Below are 12,389 nucleotides of genomic sequence, written 5' to 3' on the forward strand. Positions count from 1 at the left end.
AAATATTAAGAGAAAGTAAAGACAGTAGCTAGCTGCATTTATTCCCCATTCTCACAAGTGATAGAAAAAATATTTTAAAGACGGTTAATACAAATGAAAATGTCTAGAAATGAAGTGACTAGAAAAGTCTTCCACTTATTCTTTGTTGAATTAGAAATTGCAGTCAATTAAACAGCATCTAAGAATGTTTCCAAATCCCGTGTCTTCTGCCAAAAAAGGATGGTTGAGAGGTGAAGACACCAAAAAATCAGTTACATGAAGAATCAGTAATCCAATAAATTATTGAGCTAGTGCTATGTACTAGGCAAACCCTGTTGTAGGTGCTGGGGATACAGCAGTAAAAGAAGAGACCAAAAGACAACCCTCCCTGCCTTCTAGGCTTTATTTTTTTTTTATTCTATGGGAGTCAGATAAAGATAAAAATAAAAATAAGTACAATAGTGTGTTGGTCAGGAGTGTTAATGGGAAAAAATAAGGAAAGGGGAAGTGAGATTTATGTGAGTAGATTTCCTCTATGTTGAATTGGTGCAGGTCAGGAACAGGACTTTTAGACTTACTTGACTTTTTTATTTTTATTTTTTATTTTTGTCTGTGTTGGGTCTTCGTTTCTGTGCGAGGGCTCTTTCTAGTTGCGGCAAGCGGGGGCCACTCTTCATCGCGGTGTGCGGGCCTTTCACTGTCGCGGCCTCTCTTGTTGCCGGGCACAGGCTCCAGACGCGCAGGCTCAGTAACTGTGGCTCACGGGCCTAGTTGCTCCGCGGCATGTGGGATCTTCCCAGACCAGGGCTCGAACCCGTGTACCCTGCATTGGCAGGCAGATTCTCAACCACTGCACCACCAGGGAAGCCCTAGACTTACTTGACTTTGCCCTTAACCAATTATGTGTTCTTGCGTAAATTGCTTGCCATCTCTCAACTTTCATTTTTATAAAATTAATAGATTAAGATAATAGCTATTTTTTATTCATCATTTACTAATGTCGTTTAGTAGACACTGTTATGTACATTAGCTCATTTACTCACAACCACCTTATGAGGTACTATGTATGTAGCGTTGTCTGCATTTGACAAGAGCAAACTCAGGCTTAGATTAAGCAACTCGTTTGAGGACGCACCTCGTAATGGTAGAGGCCGGCTTCTAAGTCAAGTCTGACTGGTGCTTGCCAGTATCATAGGCTAGTGCCTCTCACTGCGTTGGTTCCATTGGTTCTTCGAGCCTATGAACTTTAGGTCTTTATGAGGGCTTAGGGTCCTCCAGGGTCTTGCAGGGATGCCTGCCTCCGGGTCTGGTAGCAGCCCGAGAACGCGGGGAAACTTGGGGTTCTGCCGCTGCACTCACCACGCCTCCAGCCTCCAGCTCGGCCGCTCGCCGCTTGCGGGGAGGAGGGGCCGGCGCCTACCAGTCCCAGCATTCAGCGGGCGCCTACCCTCCCCGCGGAGGTCGCGGTCACGTGGGCAGGGACGGGACGACGTTCTGTTCCGCCGCGTCCGAGGGGTGCAGCCCAGCGTCGTGGAGCAGAAAGAACGCTCGAAGGGCTCTCCTGACATTGACAGTCGACGATTTAAAACCCCGCTAGAATTTGTAAGTAAAATGTGTATACAACTTTTCAATGTTTTAATATTTGATCTGATACCTTCTTTTTAAATATTTTTCAGAAACGGTCATTCCCCACCCCCACCTCCTTACCGCAAAAACCTTAAACGGAGCAGGTTGGAGGTATATTTTTGTTTTGGAGTGAAAAAAAGAGAAACAGAATCGTATAAACGTTAAGCAGAATAAGGTGGGAATAAATGTTTGGTTTGGACTTTGAGACGAGAAGCAGAATTCCTATAGGGTTCAAATGTAAACGGGAAATCTACCAATGCAGGTGTTGATTACTCCCTTTACCTTCATGCTTAACAGGATCCCATCATTCGTCTTTTTAATCTTTATAAGATAGTGTCCGTGTTCTCCCCCCGCCCCGCCATTCCTCACTTGCCACCCCTGCCTTTTAGCCTTAATGGTGCTAAAAAGAGCGAAGTTTTAAGTTTTAGTAAGACCCTGCAGTTACCAATTAATTACATATTATATATGTATTCCCAATTGTATTTCATACCCGAGAAAGTTTACCCCTTTTTCCTTCCTTCAAAAAAGTTTACTCTCTACTTAATCAGTAGTGCTTAATTGTTAGACTTTATACACAGTTCCAGAAATCAGTTAACCTTAATCTGATTCAACACACTGTTTCAATTTTACCTGTCTTTAGGTTTTAAAACACTTTATTTTGGATCTATATGAGAGATCCTTTCCTTGTCTCTGTTAAGAATTAGGGCTGTGGCTGTTATCCATATTTATCAGTTTTGTTTTTCAAGCACAGGATTAGTATATAAATGGTCAGTGGGAAATAATTTAATTTAAAAAGGAACTTACTGGTAGAGGAACTAAAAATGTTCCTGGAAGCCTTTGTGTGGATTAGAACAGTTTGAAAAACTGACATTTGCTGTGAAAACTTTGGGAGTCTCTCCTGAGTAATGCTTATTATGCTGAATGCAGAGCCCAGAACTTGATTACCAGCTTTACTGCTGGTTTATCTAACCATAAATGACTCATTTAAGCTCTACTTCACTTGTTTTTCTTCCTAGTGTACAGATAATACTAGCCTGAGAGCTTCTATAATTAACAAATAAAGTAACAAGAATTTAGCTAATTTTTTGAGGATTATTGGGTATTTAAATAATGTATAGTGTCTTGTATATAATTTATTTTTGCCTAGGTGGTAATTTTAAACTGTATACCATGGAAATCCACATTTCTCTGAAGTGCCACTTGAATTTCCTGAAGGAAAGTTTGCTCAGAGAAGCCTTGTCTGCTTTATGCTGTTTTTCATTTTTCATTTAGAATTTTAATTGTGTTAAAATTTCATTAATAGTCTGTATTTTATGATGACTACTGTGTCCTACAAGAGATGTCAATATAGTGATTATACTTTATCGTAAGTTTTGCACAGCAAATCAAGCATTTGTGAATAAAGAAAGATGTCTCCAACGTTGGTTATGAGCGTAGACTTCAGAGTCAGAGCTGAGTTTGAATTCCTGTTCTGTCACTTTGTGGCTTGGTCAGGTTGCTTTATCTTTCTGAGCCCATTACCTCATCTTTAAAGTGGAGAGTCATAGGGTTATTTGGAATATTAAATGGGTTTAAGGACTCAGCAAGTGGAACCAGTTATTACTAATTGGACTACTTTCTTCTTTACTGATATTAAAGGAAGCGGCACATGGTTTTGATGATCAAAATAGAAAGGAAGAAAATTCACTTACAATTCCACTACCTGAACAAATCAAATTGTTTTTATTTTTATATACTCTTCTTTAGCCCTTGATCATGGGTGTACATAATGTAAATATAATAACATTTTTGCAAAAAGGCAAATTTAAAACATTAGTTTGTAAACTTCTGGGGGTTTTGTTTTAATTATATAAATAGAGCTTTCTGGTTCTGCCTTTATTTTGATCTACTAGTGAAGAAACAGCAGAACTTTCCTTTAGCACAGTCTCCTCTTGCTTTCCCCATTCCAAAAAATAAAACGTCTAGTTGCACTTTTACTTAACAGTTCAAATAATAATAAACACATCCTGAGACTTCTTTTGTGCCCCCATAGCCGTAAGTGCTGCACATTATCACTTTAACCCTCATAATGCTTCTTTCATCTGGGTAGTTATTCCATTTTGTGGTTAAGAAAAGCAGGGAAATAGGGCAGAGTTCACCAAGTCAGGTGCTGGAGCAGTCATTCAGGCCTAGGCAGTCTGATTTTAGAGGACTGTGCTGCGAGGATTTCATATTTATAGATTCACTATATGGATGTTGAGTCATATATGTAGGCAGGAGATGATCCTGCAGGGTGACTTACAACTTCTTTGTATAAGAGTAACAGTATTTGTACTTTATAACTACCATGACCACCACATGTAAAAAAAGTTTTGTAGGAAAACAAAGGAGAGTAGGGAAGTGTTCAGTGCCTTAACAGATGAGGCATTCACCTATAGTTTTATTAGTTGTGGCAGTAAAAATATAATTTATGCACAAGTTATTAAGAGTAAATTTTCCAAAAAAAAAAAAAGTAAATTTTCCCTTTTTTTATTAGGGATAAACATAGTAAACATAGGGTTTATAGTGATGGAAAGCTAACTCTTCTTCATTAAAGCAGGGTTTCGTAAGTGTTTCTTAAATTTTATAGGGAGCATCAGAATCCATCTTGTGAGCCTGTTAAAACAAATTCCTGCACCAGACCCTCAAAGATTCTAGTCTGGTAGGTCTGGGGTGGGGCCCAAGAGTTTGCATTTCTAATAGGTTCCCAGGTGATGCTAATGATTTCCAGCTAATGAGTTTAGTAAGGAAACAAATAATAGTGGGGGTTGTCCAAATTGTTGGCCCCATGGTGAAACCCCAGTAGCAATGAGCACCCAGGTCTTGTTTTAAACACTATCTTCTGATAAAAGGAACTAGAATTTTTTTTTTTTTTTTTTTTTTTTTTTTGAGAAGTACTTGATTCCAGGTCTAAGTCAGGGAAAATACAAGGTGAGCCTGGAACATCTTGTGGTGCTTGAAATTAAGTAAATGCTCAAAAAGGTTTGGGAGCTTGTTGAAAGGACACAGGAGCAACTTGAAGGAGCTTGATGGCCAAAGTTGGAATAACCTGAGTAATAAAATGAGTAATGGTAGTACTGGATTTTAACCCATAGAATAAAGTAAGTGGCCATGAGTCCATACTGACATAGTTGATAAATAAATAGGATTCAAGAAGGGACAGCTCTTTCTTAGAGAAGAATTCCAATGAGTAAACATGGTAAAAAGGAAACAGAAAATCACTATTAGACAAACAGCTGCGTAGTAATTATTGCAGATAAAATCTACCTATAATACTGGTAGGTGAAAGTTTGAGGAAAATCAGGGTATTTGCATAGTCTCACAGTACCTCCCCAAGATAATTATTAGCTACAAAGGAAAAATAATAACTTTACAGTGGAGATACCGTGTTATAACCAACTGATTGAGGTTAACATCACCAGTAATAAGACATACAGACATCATGACCCCAGTGATATGATGCACTTAGAAGGACTCAACATCATTTCTGTGGTGTTATTCTTGCCAAAAATGCATAAACTCTTTATCTTTTTACTCACAAATTGAGGGACATTCTACAAAATAACTGGCCAGTACTTTTTTCAAAAGTGTCAAGGTCACAAAGACCAGGAAAGGTCACAAAAGATAATTAGAGACAGAAACTGTCACAGATTGGAGACTCAGGAGAATTGACAACTAAATGCAGTGGGGGAATCCCAGATTGGACTTTGGAACAGAAAAGGGACATTAGTGGAGAAACGGGTAAAATTTGAGCAGTCTGTAGTTTAGTTAATTGACTTGTACCAATGTTAATTTCTTGGCTTTGTAACTGTATTTTATGAGATGTTGACTTTAGGAGAAACTGGGTAAAGGATATAAGGAACTCTCTGCACTATTTTTGCAACTTTTCTACAAGTTTAAAATTAGTTCAAAATAAAACGTTTAATAAAAATGTGCTGGCTTCCTGTAGATACTAAAGATGATTAGAAGAGTTGAGCTAAAACTGGGAATCAGTTATGCCACCCACTGTTGGAAATCGTAGCAAACTCTTTGATCTTTGTGTGTTGCTTTTTGCCTCTGCGTGGGTCAGCCTAAACCTGAAATACAAATCAAGGGAGTTGGGAGGGAGTAAGAACGGTAAGAAGGAAAGGAAGACTTTCTATCCTCAGAAAAAATTTATCTCTGAACTGCTCCAGGCATCCAGTCCCTGTATAAGAAACAGTTCCCTAAGAAAGTAAGTGGAGTGCTTTTTGTTTCTAGTTTTTAGTACTTTCTCAACCTCCCTTTCAAAAATATGGAATAAGTACTATTTAGTGAAAACACTGGGAAATGAGTGGGAAATCTTGAAAATAATAATCCTGGCATATTATGACAGTGGATATGGTGCAGAGGCGTGGGCAAGACTTAGATACTTAGTTTTCAACACAGACACAAATAGCTGGTACAAGTATAGAAATACCTAACCTTAGCACTAGGTCTCACTGTTGAAAACTGCATATTAACTAAAGGTTTGGCTGCTGGTGTTTTAAATTGAAACTGTAGATAGAATTTGAACCATGGACTTTTGTCCATTAGGGCAAAGTAGGTTGAAATGCACCAGTAAATTTCTAAACCAGTTGTTCCCCTTTATGGAATGCCAGCAATGCACAGCACACACCTGTTATGTTTGTCAGTTCCTTATTTTTATTTTTTTTATTTTTTTTTATTTTTGGCTGTGCTGCAAGGCTTGTGGGATCTTAGTTCCCCAACCAGGGATTGAACCCAAGTCCTTGACAGTGAGAGCTCGGAGTCCTAACCACTGGACTGCCAGGGAGTTCCCTGTTTCTCAGCTTCTGGGTGACTCAAGATCATATTTTTTGTTTGGCTTATCTATTTTCGTAAGAGGGAACAGTGTGTGTGCTAAACAGTGTTGAAGATTGTGCCTTCTCTCTGTGATCTCAAGACTTTGCCAAATTAAAAGTAGTTCCTCACAAAACAGGCTGAAAACGTTTTTCAGGAGCATGTATTTTCATAATATATTTTAAGCAAAGAATTATTTTAGATTATGTGAATTTAAAAATAAGAGTGATTCTTTTTTTTCATACTCTTTAATCTCCCAACATCTAAATTCAGAACTAGTTATAATGAAATATGAAGTTCTTGAGATTTCACTTCGTATATGAAACTTATCAGAGAAGCTGTCTCATACAAAAAATAGTTTTGATTATTGAGTAGTGTTAGAATAAATTATTCCATGGGAGAAAATATTTAAAATGGATACGCAAGAAAATTTAGAGCATTTATATTTTTTCTATGTGTCTGTTCTTTTGATTTTATATATCATATGAGGACTTGGCTGAGGCTGAAGTTTAAGTGATATGTTTGCCTGGAGAAGTCATCCCAGTCCTGACTCAATCTGAAACTTATATTATCCTATCACTAAAAAGAACAAGAGGGACTTCCCTTCTGGCACAGTGGATAGGACTCCGAGCTCCCAATGCAGGGGGCCCAGGTTCGATCCCTGGTCAGGGAACTAGATCCCACATGCATGCCACAACTAAGGAGCCCACCTGTCACAACTAAGACCCAGTGCAACCAAATAAATAAATAAATAAAAAGAACAAGAGAATTTTTGTTTATCAGAGGCAGATTTGAGCTAGCTTACTAACGTCCATTCAGGAAATAGTGAAGAATGATACAGACTCAATATTTAGAGATGATAATTATTTAATATGTATTAAGCTGCCATCATTAGTAGTGTAAATTTCACTGGTTTAAATAGAACTGCATTTTCTGTTTTGATGTTAAAGTGCTTATTTTCTAAATTTTCCTCTAATAAATCTGCAGGAAGAATCTTAAATTTGCTTTAGTTCTCATACACAAGAAGTCTGATCTGGGAAGTTCCCTGTTGGTTCAGTGCTTAGGACTTGGCACTTTCACTGCCAAGGCCCAGGTTCAATTTCTGGTCGGGGAACTAAGATCCCATGAGCCACGCAACGCAGACAAAAAAAAAAAAAAAAAAAAAATCTGATAGAAAATATTTGTGAAAAAAAATTCAGAAAGTACTTGCTGTGCTCTGGCAGCTATTTACATAGCATTTACATTATATTAGGTATTATAAGTAATCTTGAGATGATTTAAAGTATACAGCAGGATGTGCGTGGGTTATATGCAGATACTACGCCATTTTATGTAAGGGACTTGAGTGTCCAACTGGTCCGTGCATTTTGGTATCTGTGGGTGGTCCTGGAACGAATCCCCCACTGATACTGAAAGATGACTGTATAGCATTTATGTGGTAGGGAAGCCCTTTAAATTTGTTTTTTGCCCACTGTTGTTGGCTGCAAGGTTCGCTTGAAGATAAGGACATTCCAACTTCTGTGGGCCTTCCTGAATTTCCTGTGATCTCTACAGGCAATCTTTTTATATCCATTGAAAAGCCCGTAGTCTTTACCTAAAGCATTGGTTCCAATCTGGATTCCCTAGACATCTGGAAGCTCTGTAAGATTTTTCTCTCTGTATGTATAGAATTTGGCATTGGGCCTAGTACATGGTGGTTTCCTCAATAACTTAAACAATAATCAGTTGAGTAATGGTGGTTCCCAAGGTATTTTTTGCATTTCTACAAGCCTAGTGGTAATCATACATTTACCTCAAATCAACCACTTTTGACTTAAGCTAATGGAGTTGAGGAAGGAAGCAAATCCAGAATAGCTGAAATCTCTCTGACTTTATGTTATAGGCATTTTGAATATTATCTGTAATTTAAAATATTGAAAATTTCTAAATCAGGGCTATTAACACTAGTTTTTTTCTTGTTTTTATTAGAAGTTCTGATTGACAGATCTACATGTCTAATTAATAAAATGAGAAAACAAAGTTATTACAAGAATGGTAGTTGTTCAGGGATCCTTCCACATTGAGATCTGGGGAGGGGGGTGCCAGGAATAAAAATTGCCTTTGATGGTAGAATGAGTAGGAACCATTCATGCTCAATGGTTCTGAACCATTTCAGATTCCTTTGGGAATCTAAAAGTGTATACAGTTGACCTTTGAACAACACAGTTTGAATTGTGTGGGTCCACTTACATGCAGATTTTTTTCAACAATAAATATTTCAGTACTACACGGCCTGTGGTTGATTGAATCCGAGGATGCAGAATGATGGCTACAGAGGAACTGCATATACGAAGGGCTGACTGTAAGTTACATGCAGATTTTTGATTACTTGAGGGTTGGCACCCCTAACCCCCACGTTGTTCAAGGATCAGCTGTACTCTCTTTCCAGAAAAAAATGCACATGTGTACATAAAAAATTTTATGTGTAATTTCAGGGGATTTAGGACTCCCTGAAACGTATCCTGGATTTTTGTGTGTGAAAGTGGAAAATTGTGGGAGAGAGCTTCTCCCACCCCCACTTTAATATAATACGCACAATTGAAGAGTATCCTGTAGCTTTGCAAATAGCTTATGAAAGGGTTTTCTAAAACTTAACAGTCACTGCTTCAGAAAGGCAGTATCTTATAGTGGTTAAGAGTACAGGCTCTGGAACCAATCTTCTTGAATTCAAATACTGATTTATCTACAAAGACCTGTGTGACTCTGGGCAAGTTGCTCAACCTCTCTTTCTATAATGATAGAGTGGATTATTGTAAGAATTACATGAGTTAATACATGTAAAATGTATTACATGTATTAGAACAGATAGTGACGCTCAATAAGTATTAGCTATTGTTATTAAGTATTATTATCTTGGGGACTTCCCTGGTGGTCCAGTGGTTAAGACTCTGCAATTCCACTGTAGGGGGTGCAGGTTCAGTCCTTGGTCGGGAGCTAAGATACCGGTATGCTCTGTGCACGGCCAAAAAAAAAAAAAAAAAAAGTATTATTATTTCAGAGATGGGAGTTTTTCTGTTGAATATCTGGCCAAGTGAGGTTCTTTGGGCTTCATCTTGCCTGGAAGGAGGGTACTTTTTTTCTAATTTGCACAAAGGCACCATATGAAAAAAGAAAGTCCTGTACACAGATGCATGCCTTTATGGAGTATGCCAAGATAAACTTTCTTTTCCATTAGGTAGCCTAATGGAAAAATTAATTCCATTAATTAACATTAGGTAAGCCTCTTTTACCTTATTTCTTTTTTCTTTCCATAGAGATTTTTTTTTTAATTGAAGTATAGTTGATTTGCAATATATTTTCTGTTACTTTATTTCCATGAAGAGATAGTTGCTTCCAATATTATGAGAAAAACAAAGATCCATGTCTTTCTGTAGGACTCCTCTTTTCCTCAGTCACCCACTTTGCCTCTGAGCAGAGTAACTGCTCCTGGTCTTCTTGTCCACAGTGTGAAAGTTGGTTTTGCTGCTATTTTCCACTCTACTCTTTTTTTAATTATAAAATATTGAATAGAGATTGAGATTAACATATACACACTACTATATATAAAATAGATAACTAATAAGAACCTACTGTATAGCACAGGGAACTAACTCTTTTCAGTACTCTGTAATGATCTATTTGGGAAAAGAATCTAAAAAAGAGTGGATATATGTAGATGTATAACTGATCCACTTTGCTGTACACCTGAAACTAACACAACATGTAAATCACCTGTACTCCAATAAAAATTAAAAGTTAAAAAAAGTAAAAATGAAGACAGAAGTAGAAAAATAAATATTGAATAGAGATTATGTAAACTATTATGATTTATGATGCATTCTTGTACCTTCAAAGAAAAAATGTTTACAATTATCTTTGAAATACTCTGTATGCCTTTCCCAATCCCATTCCCTTCCCTATCCCATCAAAGGTAATAGTTATCCTTGTACTTATCCTTTTCTTTTTAGCTTTATTGCATATTTATTCCTAAGCAATATATTGAAACTTTATGTAAATGGAAACTATATAAGGGAGTGAGTATGTGTGTATTCTTCTGCTACTTGCTCTTTATATTTCAGCTCAATATTATATTCTTGAGTTTCATCTATGTCTGTGTGGGAATACCTCAATTTTTTTTATCCATTCTACTGTCTTGGGCATTTTGGTTGTTATTTTGCTGTTATACAAAGAACTACCATGAATATTTTTATTCATGTTTTTAAATAAATGTGTAATTTTCTCTAGGGTAGTTACCTGAGAGTGGAATTACTGAGTTATAGGAAATGCACATCCTCAGCTTTATTTGATAATGCCAAATTAATTCCAAAAGTGCTTATACTAATTTATGCTCCTAGTGTTAGGGTATAAGGATTCAAATTACTCTATAGTCTCGCTATTTATTCATTCAAGAAATGTTTATTGGGTATGTACAGCAGTAAATAAAAACAAAACACCCTACTCTTGGAGTTTAGGTTTTAGTAGAGACAAATAGCTAAAATATTTAATATCAAAATGGTACATGTTTTATGGGAAAAAAAAGTAAAGAAGAGGAGGGGATATTATCTCACTGCTCTCAGAGCCATATGGAGATTAGAGACTAAGAGGATGAAGTATAACCAGGAAGCTCTGGGCTGCATGTGGTGATTGACATAAAAAGAGGTACAGTATGATGAGATTGGTTGGTCCTCAGGCTTTCAAGCAGATAATGGTAGTGAAGCTTGTGAGGGTGAGCGGGGGGCGGGGTAGTTCGAGAATCCTGCCAGGAGTATTTTCAGGAAGGAATGAGTTAGGAGGCTGGTAATAGGTGATCTTATTCTGAGCATTTAGTGCTTTGGAGCCCTGTTTTGACTCCCCTCTTGCCCACTGCGGTTTGGAGGACGAGGGGAGGGGTGGTCTTGTCTGGAACATATGGAACACTAGATTTCTCTTGATTCAGGAATACTTGGAGCTCTAGTGCTTGCTTAACTCTTGAAGATGGAGAAATGAAGGTTGGGGGAAGGCCATCCTTCATTCTGAGCATTTGGAGCTTAGGGAATGGAGCTTTAGCCAACAGATGTGGAGTTCGAGGGGAGGGTAGTCTTGCCTAGAGTATATAGAGCCCACATTGTCAAACTTGTTAATTTTTGCCAGTCTGGTGGATGTGAAATACAGTATCTTGTTGTGGTTTTAATTGAATTTCCCCTTTTCTTTCTAAAAACCCAAAATTCTATACCTTTTCAATGTCAGACTTAGTCATATAACTTTACTACTAACTTCTGTGATAAACCCCACGATCATGTGGTTTTTATTCATCATCTGTTTGTTTCATGTACTGGACACCCAAGATTTCCCAGTTCAACAACTGAAACTTTTACTGTAGTGGCTCTTGACAGTAGACCCTCAGGGAAATCTGTTATACCCTATGTTGTCACACAAAGGTCAGGAACCCTACTTTCTGTTCACTCTGCCTGAGGAGCTGAATTGGTAATCTTCATGCATACTTTGTCACCTAACCTCAAAAAACACATCAGTGTATCTACACTGATTCTATCCCACCCCATCCGGGGCTCCCATCAAACTATCGGCCCCAGGTTGCAGCGCTGGCAGAGGCTGCTCTTCAGTTGTCTTTTAAAGTTGCCATTTTAAAATCTGAGAATCACAGCTGCTATTGATAGTCTGTAAGGAAAATGCTTTGGCTGATCACAGCTAAGGGTATATAAACTCCCTCTGCTTTTCAGGCTATATCTTTATACAGTTTTAACATTCACATCTTCCCCAGTGTCCCTTAGTGCTCTCACAGGATCAGGCCTCAGAATTCACAAAAGAACACTGGAGAAAGGCAGACTATATATTGTGCCCTGGTGATCTGTGGCACTCCCTAGGTGCCTGTCTAGTTGTTCCATGCATCCTGCTCTACCCTACCTTGTTTACTTGTTACATTCAGTGTCATG

This window comes from Balaenoptera physalus (genome assembly GCF_965194825.1).
Source record: "Balaenoptera physalus genome assembly, chromosome: 1".
NCBI classification, from domain to species: Eukaryota; Metazoa; Chordata; class Mammalia; order Artiodactyla; family Balaenopteridae; genus Balaenoptera; species Balaenoptera physalus.